Raw genomic sequence first — 13,901 nt, forward strand, 5'->3', positions numbered from 1 at the left:
TATTTTAGCCAATTGTAAACATACCTTATTGGGAGGAAAATTGGTTGTCACATGGTTTTCTCACATTGAGAATTATTTAACCTCTAATCGGCTTCACTCGGTTAAGCATCTGGAAAGCATTGTTTGGCTACATGGCAATGGCCTCGTTCTTAATGGTACGAAAAGGATCAGAAAATTGCTCACACAGCAGTACCAAAATGGAAGATTAGATCTATGTTGGAGCAAAATTCTGGCTTCGATGGCATTCACAGGGGCAGCACCAGTATTCCTGGTAAAGTCCAACTGATGCAGTTTTCCCGAAGTACATGCGAGATCAAAATGTATAAATAGGAAATATCAATGACAAATGAAAATCTGCAAAAAAATTATGTGAATATGTTTTCCACTGAAAACCCTCTCCACTTAAACCCCCATTCGTTTTTTAGTGTTCCATTTGGAGTCCCACCTTATAAAGGAACGTATTAGATAGAATGAAAATTTGCAAGCTTTACCAGTGAGGAAAACTACCAGCAAGGGAAGAACCTTCCAAGAAACCTCACAACCCAGTAACTAATCTTACATTTAGTAAAATGGAAATGTGATGATATTGCCAGAATTAGAGAATACAAATCCCATTACTGAGTTGAGAAATCACCAATCATAATTCAGGATAAGGAGTGTGCCCTCATACCTTTGAGAAACAGGTCATGAGTGAGGTTACAGTTTGAGCTTAAAATAAAAATTTGAAAAATCAAAAAAGAAATCAAAGCAACAGGCCTGGGAAAATGTTCCTTTTGAGTATTTTTTTTATTCTGAATGAGATATTCGTGAACCCTAAAGTTGGAAGTCCCTCACAAAACAAATCCATCATCGAGGTCCTTGACCAAATCGCCCCAGCCAAACTAAAACTGCAAAAAAACATCCCGCCAAATCCTGGTTTAATGCTGAACTCAACAATGAGAGACGCTCACTTAGACTGAGCGAATGCATGTGGAGGCAACACCCTTCCCCCTCAAATCTTGCTCTCCTCAGAGCCGCAAGGGCTAATTAGAACAAGCATCTGCAATGCAATCGGTCTCGCCTTTGGGACCCTATATATATTTAGCTATGCAGCACATTAGCCTGGGTTCGGAAACATCTACTGTTCTTTAACATGGAGGGAAAGTACGCACCAAACTGCGTGACACGCCAGGTATGGGAACACATGGAGAGAAATATAGCCTTTCAGCAGGAAATGGTATGGTCCAAAGCTCTGTTTTTAAAATAAAATCAGGGCCTTCAGTGGTCATAACTCTGAAAATACAAGATTTGAAAAAAATATTATTGTCTATGGGTGCTCTTGGAAGACAATTTCCATTGATTGGAATCTAGAGAATGCTAAAGTGATTCTGGTATTTTACTCACCTCAGCTGGTCGTTTTCTATCAAGAAAGTTAAATAGAGGCAGTTGCCAGAAAAAAAAAAAAAAGAGAAAGTCCCTCAGCAGAAAGCGATTCTGGTATAGTACTGACCTCTACTGGTCGTTTTCTATCAAGACAGTTAGATAGAGGCAGTTGAACAGAAAAGAAAGTGCCTAAGCGGAGGCAGACAAGTCATAGGGCTGATCACCAGAGCCCACAAAGTCCATACACATGCAAAAGGAATGGAAGCAGCCCACGTCCACTGAGACAGACAACATTGAGACCATATTAACTAAATTCAATACTTCTCTTAAAGAAGCGATTGATAAAATTGGACCTTTAAAACTACACAAACAATTCCCTGCTACCAAACAGGAAATATGGTATACCAAAGAGATCAGGGCAGAAAAACAAAAATGTAGAAGGCTGGAAAAAAAATGGAGGAAAACATGAACTGAGGAAAATAAGAAAGCCCATCATGAGGCTCAGACCAAGTACTATAAAAACATCAAACTTGCCCGTAGGAATAGCATCTCTCAACAACTTGCAGAAGCGGGAAACCGATCCAAAGAATTATTCAAAATTCTTCAGGACTTTATAAAACCCACTGCAAGCAAAAGCCCTGATGACTTTTCTCAACAATTATGTGACGATATTTCCTTGTTTTTTGAAAGTAAAATCAATCTGATCTACGATAAAATTCTACTGGCCGCTAATCAAAATTAAAATAGCGACAACTCCACTCCCCTCTTTACTTTGCCCGCACATAATAATACCACACTTACGATATTCCCTGCAGTTAATGACTCTGATCTGACCTCTCTTATGAGCCATATAAAAACTGGATCCCTAGAAGACTTCTTATCAGCTAAAATAACTGCCTCTTTGCAATCCCTGCTCGGGCCCTTTATTCTAACATTGATCAACCATTCTCTTAGAGAAGGGTCTGTACCCATTGCATGCAAAAAAACAGTGGTGAACCCTATACGAAAGAACGCAGCAATTCCATGGACCGATCTTTCTAATCTCCGACCCATCTCCCTCTTACCCTTTCTCAGTAAGATGACCGAGAGACACGTAAACACTCATTTGTCCAAATACATCGAGGCAACGGAGGGCCTAGATTTTTCTCAATCTGGATTTAGGCCCAATCACAGCACTGAATCTGCCCTCCTTTCAGTGACTGATAACATCAAGATGTCACTGGATGGAGGAAATTCAATGATTCTAGTGCTGTTAGATTTATCCGCTGCCTTTGACACTGTGTCTCATGAGATACTTCTTGGTCGTCTAAGGGAGAGGGGAATAGATGGGGTGGCTCTTGCCTGGTTGGAAAGCTTTCTTTCGGACCGCCAACAAGAAGTAAGACTGGGCCCCCACCGTTCAATCTCTAGGGAGCTCACTAAGGGAGTGCCACAAGGCTCATGCCTAAGTCCCACTCTATTTAACATATATGTAGCCCTAAGATCTTATGGTTTCACCCCTGTGTCGTACGCCGACGACACCCAGCTTTTATTCCCTTTTAAAACCTTGACGCCCACAATACAAAAATCTTTTGCGGACGGAATGAGAGCAGTATCCCACTAGATGGCCATCAATCGCCTCCAGTGTAATGTAGGCAAGACTGAGGTAATGTTGTTTGGAGAGGCCACACTTCTGTGGTCCCCGGAATGGTGGCCATCGGATCTAGGACCAACCCCTATCCCCAAACACACTGTCAAAAACCTCGGTGTGCGCCTGGACAAACCTCTTCTGTTTAAAGAGCACACCAACCAAGTAGCAGGCTCCTGCTTTCAGATCATTGGGCTGCTACGACGAGTCTTCCCATTTTTGTCAGACTCCTATAGGAAGACTCTTGTCCAAGCGTTGGTTATAAGTAGATTGGACTACTGTAATGGCCTGCTGGTCTCGGCAAATGAAGAACAACTACAGAGTCTACAGGTAGTCCAAAACACAGCTGCAAGACTAGTTCTCAACGCTCAGCCAAGGTCTCCATCACTTCCTCTCCTGACAAAACTTCATTGGTTGCCAATTAGACAGCGTGTAAAATTTAAAATCTGTTGCACCATCCACAAATGTTTGTTTGGCAACGGACCTAAATACTTAAAAGAATTATTCAAATTCCACATACCCAGTCGTGTTCTACGCTCCAGCAGTCAGCAACAACTCCAGATCCCAAGGATAAAAAGAGCCAGGCAGGGAGGGCGAGCCCTGTCCTATAAAGGCCATGTCCTTTGGAATTCTCTGCCCCTAGCTCTCAAAAGTATGACTAATTTTCAATCCTTTAGGAAGTCCCTGAAAACGTTTTTATTTGTCGTCTGCTAGGTTTTTCCTTCTTTCTCTACTCTGTTTAATATGAGGCTCTTTGGTAAAACGTAAGCGCGGGGATACCCTTTCGGGGGTTGACTTCCTGCGCTCTACAAGCATATAAATAAATAAATAAAAGTATAAACTAAAGTATATACAAGGTCTCAAATGCTAGACCAAAAAAAGAACGCAGACTACATGGTTGAGGGCTTTACATGATTATTTTGTTGCAATGCATGATGCATTTAATTTGAGGGCAGATCACATGAGCTTTGCAGACCATACATCGCTGATTCTTAGATTTGTTTATATAAAGTTTTACCAACTCTTTTAACTAGACTGTGTGAAGGGCTATTATTTAGTACAAAGAGATGTCTAGAAGTAGGGGACTTCTTGGTTCAGCCCATAAAACGCCCTGTGACCCGAGTGATGTTAGTTAAATAACACCAGCTGCAGGGCCTGCTGTGGGGGATCCTAGTACTCAGTGGTTGAAATGGAAAAATAGAAGTGAAGGTACTCTGTACCAGAGTACCTGCTTGTTTCTGAAAAGTGCCGGTACTCTCCAATTAAAAGTATAGCCTTTCTCTTGAGAAGTGCCAGTACTCTCCCGCACAAAATAAAAAGTGCCGGTACGCCGTACACGACAGTACTGGCCCTTTTAAAGCACTGCTAGTACTCAATCCCAAATCCTAATGGCCGCATTCTCCTTTCGGTGGTCCGTCCACGCACAACATTATGGGACCCAAAACTTCCTCCAAACTTCCAATCAAACATGCCTGGCCAATGCTAAATTCACCTGTTATTGTTTTTCCGTCCTGGAATGCAGGGCGAAATCCAGCAGCATGGTCTCCCAGAATCACTGCAGCAGCAGCACAAGGGATATGATGGGAGGCACGGTGCCACCCGGGAGGAGCCAGGCCCTGTTGGACAGCTAGACCCACCTCCTGCCGAAAGAAGCACTACACAGGCCCAACCTGCAATGATTATAGAAGGCAGTCCAGCTTGTTCATGCACCACACGCTGCAGAGTAATTAAGTTAAAATGGCACCTTTTAAGGGAAACTCTCAAATTATATTCCCTGAACGTCCTTAGAAGAAGCTGCAAGGTTGCTCAGCTGCTGTAAGGAAAAGCAGGAGGAGGCGGGTGGGAAGATGCAACGAAATACGGAGCCAAAGCTGAACACGAGCAGGAAAAAACATGAAGACAAGCTCCTCTGCACCATTAAAGAACGCTGCACTTTTAAGCACCGCAAATGAATATGTACAAGTAGACATGTACGCCGGTCTCAAGGAATTCCTCCACACCACAAAGGCACATGGATGTGACTGCCTGCTTTGGCCCCGGGAGCCATGGGGAGTGCACAAGGAACATGGGAGCCAGCAAGGAAGTCCCTGCTTGTGCCCCGGGGCAATGGTGGAGTGCGCGTTCAATCGGAGCGTGAAACTGACCCAGGTGGAGTGTGAAACAGTTGAGGAAGCGAAAGAAAAGGGTAGGGTGGAGAGAGAGGGGTGTGAATCAGAGAGCGGGAGGAGGGGCAAGGCAGTGAAAAGTAATGTGAAGTAGAGAGCAAACAAGCATTGATCGCGATCAAACATCAAAGCGGCCGTGAAAGTGAAAGTAATTGCGGTGAAGGGCGGCGCGCGCCCGCGCACATGCACTGTAGCTTTAGGCACATGGATGTGACTGCCTGCTTTGGCCCCGAGAGCCACGGGGAGTGCACAAGGAACATGGGAGCCAGCAAGGAAGTCCCTGCTTGTGCACCGGGGCAATGGTGGAGTGCGCGTTCAATCGGAGCATGAAACTGACCCAGGTGGAGTGTGAAACAGTAGAGGAAGCGAAAGAAAAGGGTAGGGTGGAGAGAGAGGGGTGTGAATCAGAGAGCGGGAGGAGGGGCAAGGCAGTGAAAAGTAATGTGAAGTAGAGAGCAAACAAGCATTGATCGCGATTGTTAGACCTGTCAGCCCTTTGGGTGGTCCCTCCTCATCATTATTTATTTTGTCCCACTTCTGCCTCAAACCCTATTATAATTTTTCCTTTTTGGGAACCACCAGACTTTTTAGTGTTGATGCAGGGTCAGGGAGCCATTTTCCCTACCCCTGGAACTTCTGTCTGAGGGCCTGAGACACAAAATGGTGGCCACCCATTGTCACCTGTGACATTACCAGAACCCACTGGAGGTTTCTAGAACCTTCTGTAACATTCTAGAACCCTGTGACAGTGGGAGGCAGTTTAGAATGTTGGGAGGCCATCTCAGAGTGGCAGTTGGCATCTGACTAGAGAAGAGAGAGGACAGATATAGAAGGAGGTCGGAGTAAGGCAGCAGGGGTGGAAACCAGTGCTTGGAGTGGGGTCCAGAAACCCACCCTTGATGCTAGTCCCTACTGACCAAGCCCAGCCTAAAGCCCTGTGTGGGACCAAGACCAGAAGAACCATCTTAAGGAGCTGAACATTTGAAACAGGCCTTAAAGAGGAAGAACAGCAAGTTCCTGACCTGTTCAGTGGTGTCCTCCTGGAGTCCTGACGTCGAAAAGCCTGGAGACCTGGGGCCTGAGGTAGAGAAGCGGCGCTGACAGAAGGCAGACGTCGTACCCGGAGCCGCCAGAGGTCGAGTGAGGGCGCCGACGGAGGTCGTGGAGAGGCGCCGGAGGTCGAGTGGAGATTCACCCGAGGTTGAGGTGAGGGCGCCGACTGAGGTCGTGGAGAGGCGCCGGAGGTCGAGTGGAGATTCACCCGAGGTCGAGGTGAGGGCGCCGACGGAGGTCGTGGAGAGGCGCCGGAGGTCGAGTGGAGATTCACCCGAGGTCGAGGTGAGGCATCGACGGGGGCGTGAAGTCCGCCCACCGGAGTCGCCGGAAACTGAGGTGAAGCGCGCCGGAGGTCGGGAGTGGAGATCGCACTCCGGAGACACCCGGAAGCGGGGAGGCCGTGTCCCTGCGACGCCAGAAGGCGACATAGAGTCGAGATCGCCCAGCGACATCGAGTCGAGACCGTCCAGCGACGTCGAGACGAGGACGCCCAGCGACATCGAGTCGAGACCGTCCAGCGACGTCGAGACGAGGCCGCCCAGCGACGTCGAGACGAGGCCGCCCAGCGACATCGAGTCGGGATCGCCCAGCGACATCGAGTCGAGACCGCCCAGCGACATCGAGACGAGGCCGCCCAGCGACATCGAGACGAGGCCGCCCAGCGACATCGAGACGAGGCCGCCCAGCGACATCGACACGGCGCCGAGCGGAGCCGATCATCGTGAAAAGGGCAGTATGTGGTAGAGGGGGCGTCTGAGGCCCCGTGGAGCCCTAAAAGACCATTCTAGGGGCTAGAGGGGTGTTAGAACCAGCCTGGGAGTGCCAGGGGTGAACTAAGACTGGTGCAGTGACATCTGTGAGGGGCTGTGTAGTTTGGAGGGCCAGATCTTTAGGTTACCCTGGTTCTGCCTCAGCTTAGGCCCCAGCCTTGACCGATCTAGGTGGGACACCCCCATGCCATCCAAATGACCACAAGCTGTGTATGGGCAAAGTAAGACCAAGTTACCTCATGAAAGTGATCTGATCTGTAACTGTCATTGATTGCTTTTCCTTATTTATTGAAGGTGCTTTATTTATTGTCTTCCACTAATTTATTCCTGCACGGTATTTATTGTCTGACTGTATTTATTTGCCGTCTGTATTTATTGCACATCTATTTATTCTTTGCTTACTGAGGACCTGAACCTATTTATTGAAATTCCAAAGTAGCATTGTTTGTTTGACCTGCTCTTTTTAAGGAAAATCCTACTGTATTGTATTTATGTGATGAAACCTGCAACTAAGAGAAAATAAGATAAAGACATATATATTTTCATCTTGACTTGCATAATTTTTACGGTGTAGTGTCGTTTTTGGAACGGATGAACGCATGGTTATTGTGAGGGTGTGACGTACGCTTAACACGGTGCCTGCCCCAGCCGCTCGAGCCAAGCTACCACTGTGCTGGGAACCTGGTGACTGCTAACCCGGTTTCCAACAGCGATCAAACATCAAAGCGGCCGTGAAAGTGAAAGTAATTGCGGTGAAGCGCGGCGCGCGCGCCCGCGCACATGCACTGTAGCTTTAGGCTGGCCTGGTAGCACTTTTTGGAGCCCTCTCAATAAGTCTCGCCAGACCAGCGCATGCGCTGGGTCAGGCGAGACCTAAAAAGCACATCCTTAATGAGAAGGCCTCCTTCTTCCGCGCACAACTCGATGGGGCAACAAATAGACCCAGGGAACTATTTAGCATCATCAAAAAACAAACAGATTTGCCCCTGTCCCCCCCCAAATTGATGGCCTCTATCGAAAGATGTGAAGAAATTGATAACTTCTTTTCCGAAAAAATCTCCAAGATCGATCAATCCTTTAGCTTAACCCCCCTCCACAATGCTCATCTCCCCTCCATGATCTCCCTCCCCAAGTCTCCTTTCACGCCCTCGCCCCCCCTACTCTGTTCATCTCCCACTTGCTGTCGCCCCTCCTGAACACTTCTTCGCCAACCCCCAGCTAAAATATAATGCTTCTTGGCTTACCGAGACATAAACAGCAAAAGGCGCACCACTTCCACAAATGTAAATAATATCAAATTAGTCCATGTACATGAAATATTTTCTTTTTCAAAAGATCTTCTTTATTATTCATTTGTTAAAATGACATTTAAGAACAGCCAAAGCAGCCGACGCGTTTCGTCCAACTTGGGACTTCTTCAGGGCTGCAAAATGTATATATAAAACAATATATAAATACCACGAATAACCACATCCAATATGTACAAATCCAACAAACAATCATTGACATTAGACAAATTCAAAAACGTGTTACAAAAAAGAAAGAAACGTTACTTTTAACAATACACAGAAGACATAAACAAGCTAAAAACAGGATTGTAAGTGAATTAACCGTTATTGTAAATTCATGTTCGTCATTTTTCAAATAAGAACAGCCTATCAACTTATTGACATGTTTCTGGTTAGGTAACAGTTTAAGATTGCACATTTATGGAGTACAATTGGTTTCTTAACCCAAGTCTCATTCCTCAGCCAAATTTGCATCGACCGTGCTTGATTTGGTCAGAAAGAATTATGAGTTTGTTCTCAACTGGCTCAATAAAGTTTTAAAAGGAAAGCAACAAGCGAAAGAAGAGACCCAAGGGTGTACCCACCGTAAGAGACAATAAATCTGTATATGTTTGTTTTCTTGAAGATTCTAAAGCGTCATTCAACGTCACTAGAAAAAGTCAAAGTGAGAGGGCATTAATCAAAGGAATTACCTAATGATTGTAAATAACAATTTAACATAAATACGTCATATGTTGTGACGACCTAAGTCCTGACCGGAAGAAGTTTGACAAGGAGATATGGGGCATAACACTGAATCCGAAATGCATTACTTTCTGTAGAAAACACTTTATGAAAGACCGATTCGGGTTTATTGTATGTTACCATGTATGTTATCATATGAATCTTCTGTATCATTTCACCATCACTGCTTACTAACCTCATTTTTCCTTGACTGCTACCTGGGTAATGCCAATGTTTATGTTATTATGTACAATCTTGTTGGACCCATGGGTCCTTGTGTATGAATTTGTAGCGTAGCACCCTGATAATTGCTACGCATCCTGTATTCATTTACTAGCAATACCTACTACTATTTTGGTAAAGCTAATGTTTTGTCATCTATTTACAACTTTTTTGGACCTTTTGTTCCCTGTGTATGAATTTGTAACAGAGCAACCTGTTATTCACTACAGTTATTGCTTATTAATTTCTCGCTAATGTCAATTACATTAACCATGTTGTCTCCTCTTGGAGCGTCAGGCTATGTTACTGGACTCGTTGAATCCTATTGGGTGATCCCATAAACAAAATGTATAACATTGGTTCTTTCATACGATTTGTTAGATACTTACACTCCAAAGCGACCCCTCACGACACTACATACATGAGTTGATACCTTGGAATACATCCTGTATTTACATCAGTTTTTTTTGTTCTGAGACATGGGATTTGCTCTTTGGAGCAAATACGATGTATTTTACTTTTCTAATATGGCCGCCATTTTTGATTCTTGCTGTTATGGGATGCCCGTGCTCTGAATAAGCTTAAAATGTTATCGATCTATAATCCGTGGGGCACTTTATCCCTATGTACATTCTTTCTCTGGTTTTCTGAGACACACGATCAGCTCCATTGAGTTAATACGGTGTACTTTACTTTCCCAACATGGCAGCCGGCCTTTACGTTCGCCGAAATACGAGGCCCGTGCCATGAGAAAGCCGAAATTTCATGTTACTGATGTAATTTCGGTTGGTTTTTTATCCTTGCTTTTCTAAATTATCACATATATCGGAGCTAAGATAATGGGTTGCAAATTTGTTTACCCATAAAGTTGATACTTTTAAGCATGCCCATTCCAACATGGCCGCGGGGTCGCTTGCCTTCTAATCTAACACGGAGTTGTGACTTGTTTGCAACAAAACAACATTAATGGACTGTCACCTTTTTAGATATACGGTGCATACATTGCTCTTTGTTCGCTGATTGTTGGTGTTTACTAGTTATAAAATTTCTAATCGTATGCTTTATTTCGCATGGGATTGATCGATACGTTTTACCCTTCTAAGATGGCAACTGGGTTTACTCACAGTTTCTTGCCGATTATGCTGTGATGTGAATCCACGGAAACGAGGCTCGGGACTCAGGTGTTTTGAGTTCGCATAGGGTCAAACACTATTTAAATACGCGAGCGCGAGTCCTGATTGTTACAGACTGCTAAAGGATTGGGTCCCGTCCAGGATTTTGAACATGCGGAATCGGGTAGGTTCTGTAGGAACTTTGGATTGTGCCTTATTTCCTGGTCTTTAGCTGACCTAACTTGCCTCTCTTACTTTAACAAACTTAAATCTCTACTGAGCATACACTTAAGGGCTGGTGGTATTTTAGTACCATATCTTTGTGTCAAAATGACATTAACCAGATTCTCTATGCTAGCACTGGGACTTACTTTTAAACATAACCTTTAATCTTAAAACACTACGGATGGTGACATTGGGACCATCCCATTTTATATTGTTAGTTTGGTTGTAACTAGGCTGATCAGATACCTTATTTGATTCGTTAGGTCATTCCTTTCAGTTTATAAATATGAGTTTACCTACATATAAACTAATGAGTGAGTGTGTCTCAATAACTTAACACACTTTATTTCCTTTTGGATTATTAGACTGTTGTGTTCTTACTTTTAGGCATTTTAAAGACTTTGACTCCTATCCTTATCATTGGATAAACTTCTGACCCGGTGCTATATTATTATTAAAAAAGACGGGACCAACGATTGCCATTTGTCTGATATAGACCTGTATCCTATTCGACACATTCTCTATCTTATGAATGTAAGTACACATACCCCCAGGGGGAGTTTTTCTTTTCTTTACTCCTGTACATATATAAAAAACGTCTTCTTAGGGGTATATATGGAATACTTGCTTAGGAGTAACACGCTTGCTAATGAGTACTATGAAACCATTTTATACGCCTTTTCTTACGCTTATCTCCTTGTCAAACTTCTTCCGGTCAGGACTTAGGTTGTCACAACATATGACGTATTTATGTTAAATTGTTATTTACAATCATTAGGTAATTCCTTTGATTAATGCCCTCTCACTTTGACTTTTTCTAGTGACGTTGAATGACGCTTTAGAATCTTCAAGAAAACAAACATATACAGATTTATTGTCTCTTACGGTGGGTACACCCTTGGGTCTCTTCTTTCGCTTGTTGCTTTCCTTTTAAAACTTTATTGAGCCAGTTGAGAACAAACTCATAATTCTTTCTGACCAAATCAAGCACGGTCGATGCAAATTTGGCTGAGGAATGAGACTTGGGTTAAGAAACCAATTGTACTCCATAAATGTGCAATCTTAAACTGTTACCTAACCAGAAACATGTCAATAAGTTGATAGGCTGTTCTTATTTGAAAAATGACGAACATGAATTTACAATAACGGTTAATTCACTTACAATCCTGTTTTAGCTTGTTTATGTCTTCTGTGTATTGTTAAAAGTAACGTTTCTTTCTTTTTTGTAACACGTTTTTGAATTTGTCTAATGTCAATGATTATGTTTGTTGGATTTGTACATATTGGATGTGGTTATTCGTGGTATTTATATATTGTTTTATATATACATTTTGCAGCCCTGAAGAAGTCCCAAGTTGGACGAAACGCGTTGGCTGCTTTGGCTGTTCTTAAATGTCATTTTAACAAATGAATAATAAAGAAGATCTTTTGAAAAAGAAAATATTTCATGTACATGGACTAATTTGATATTATTTACATTTGTGGAAGTGGTGCGCCTTTTGCTGTTTATGTCTCATTTTGCCCCAGTATCTGGGGAGGTATTGTGTTAGCGGGTACTACTCAAGAGCGCACACACAGGGTGAATTTGAATCTGTCACCAATTAATTCAATGGGTTAATTGATAATCCGGTGCTGTCCTAGAGGGATACCGCTGATTCTGTTCCTTCCGCTTCTTGGCTTACCTTCCGCCCAGTTACGGAGCTTGAAGTCTTTAACATCATCTCCAAGCTCAAACCCTCCTCTCATACCATGGACCCTCTTCCCGCTAAACTTGTTCAAGACTTAAAACACATTATTGCACCATATTGGACCACCATCATCAACTCCTTCTTGGCCACGGGTTGTGTCTCGGTCTCCCTCCAATTTGGCCAAATCACTCCCATCCTTAAAAACACTACTGCCGAGCCAAACGACCTCAACAACTTGTGTCCTATCTCTAATCTTCCGCTTCTATCTAAGGCCCTCAAAAAATGCACCTTGCTACAATTGGACAAGCACATTGACTCTTAGAACCTTTTGGACACATACCAGTCAGGCTATAGAAAGGGCTGCATTACTGAAACTGCCATGCTCAACGTTATTGATATCCACCAGTCCCTTCAAAAGGGGCAGGCCTCCCTTCTCATTCTCCTTGACCTCTCTGCTGCTTTTGATACTGTTAACCACTCAGCCTTACTCATTACCCTCAAAGATCGTTTCGGCTTCAATGGTCCTGTCCTCAAATGGTTCACCTTATTCCTTCAACACAGAACCCAACAAATTAAAATCAGCAATTGCCTCTCTAAACCCATTCCTGTCTCCTTGGGTGTTCCTCAGGATTCTAGTTCTCACCTTCCCAATTCAACCTCTTCATGGAACCCCTCACCCTCATTCTTAAGCAAGCAGGAATCAACTTCCACCTCTATGCTGATGATACTCAACTTTACTACAAGATTAAATCCCAAGGTGACATTCTACACCTCAATGATGCCCTGACTAAGATTCTACACTGGTTCCATCACATTCACCTTAAACTCAACCCTAAAAAAACAGAAATCATTCTCTTCGCTCCTAAAAACAACCAGCTCCTTATTCATATATGGATCTCTGACCTTAAAGCTCTCAACTGCTCTCTTTCCACTTCTAACTCAGTTAAATCCCTCAGAATTATAACATTGACCAGAACCTCAGCCTTACTCCCCCACATAAAAAATTCTGCTAAAGGAGCTCTCTTCACTCTTCATCACCTCAGGAAAATTAAACCTTTCATTCCTGCTGATGACTTTAAATGAGTTGTTCAATCACTGGTATTGTCTAAATTGGACTATGGTAATGCCGCTCTCTCTGGAACACCGAAAGTCCAATTAACACCAATCAAAGCAGTTCTCAACCTCGCGTCCAGGTTTATTTCTGATTGTAGACTGTTTGACCACATCTCCCCCGTCCTCAAAGGTCTCAAATGGCTTCCCATCGAAGGCAGATCCACTTACAAGACCGCTTGCATTACGCATAAAGCCTTGCATCTTCACACCCCACTGTATCTTTCAGATAAACTCCACAAAGCTGGCTGCGCTAGAGAAATGAGGAGCACCAATGCTCTCATACTAGTTCCTCCTTTGTTAAACAAGAAATCTACTCAATCACGCGCCTTCTCCGGAAACGCACCTACTATCTGGAACTCACTCCCTAAAGATCTTCGTTGCAACCCCTTCTACCTCAGCTTCTAAAAAGACCTCAAGCTGCACCTTCTCAATAAATACTGGGGTTAACCACTGCCATCTAGCATGGTGTCTCAATCTGCTCCCGACTGTACTATGTTCCCGCCCCATTATTCCTGACTCACTACCCCCCTACTTGTTTTTTCATTTATT

General features: G+C 43.7%; 1 protein-coding gene across 4 annotated transcripts in view; it reads right to left on the reverse strand.

The window, feature by feature from the left end:
- ELMO2 (engulfment and cell motility 2) overlaps positions 1-13,901 on the reverse strand; it is a 417,013-nt gene that overhangs the window by 73,130 nt on the left and 329,982 nt on the right. The window lies entirely within an intron of this gene.

This window comes from Triturus cristatus, chromosome 7 (genome assembly GCF_964204655.1).
Source record: "Triturus cristatus chromosome 7, aTriCri1.1, whole genome shotgun sequence".
Lineage (NCBI taxonomy): Eukaryota > Metazoa > Chordata > Amphibia > Caudata > Salamandridae > Triturus > Triturus cristatus.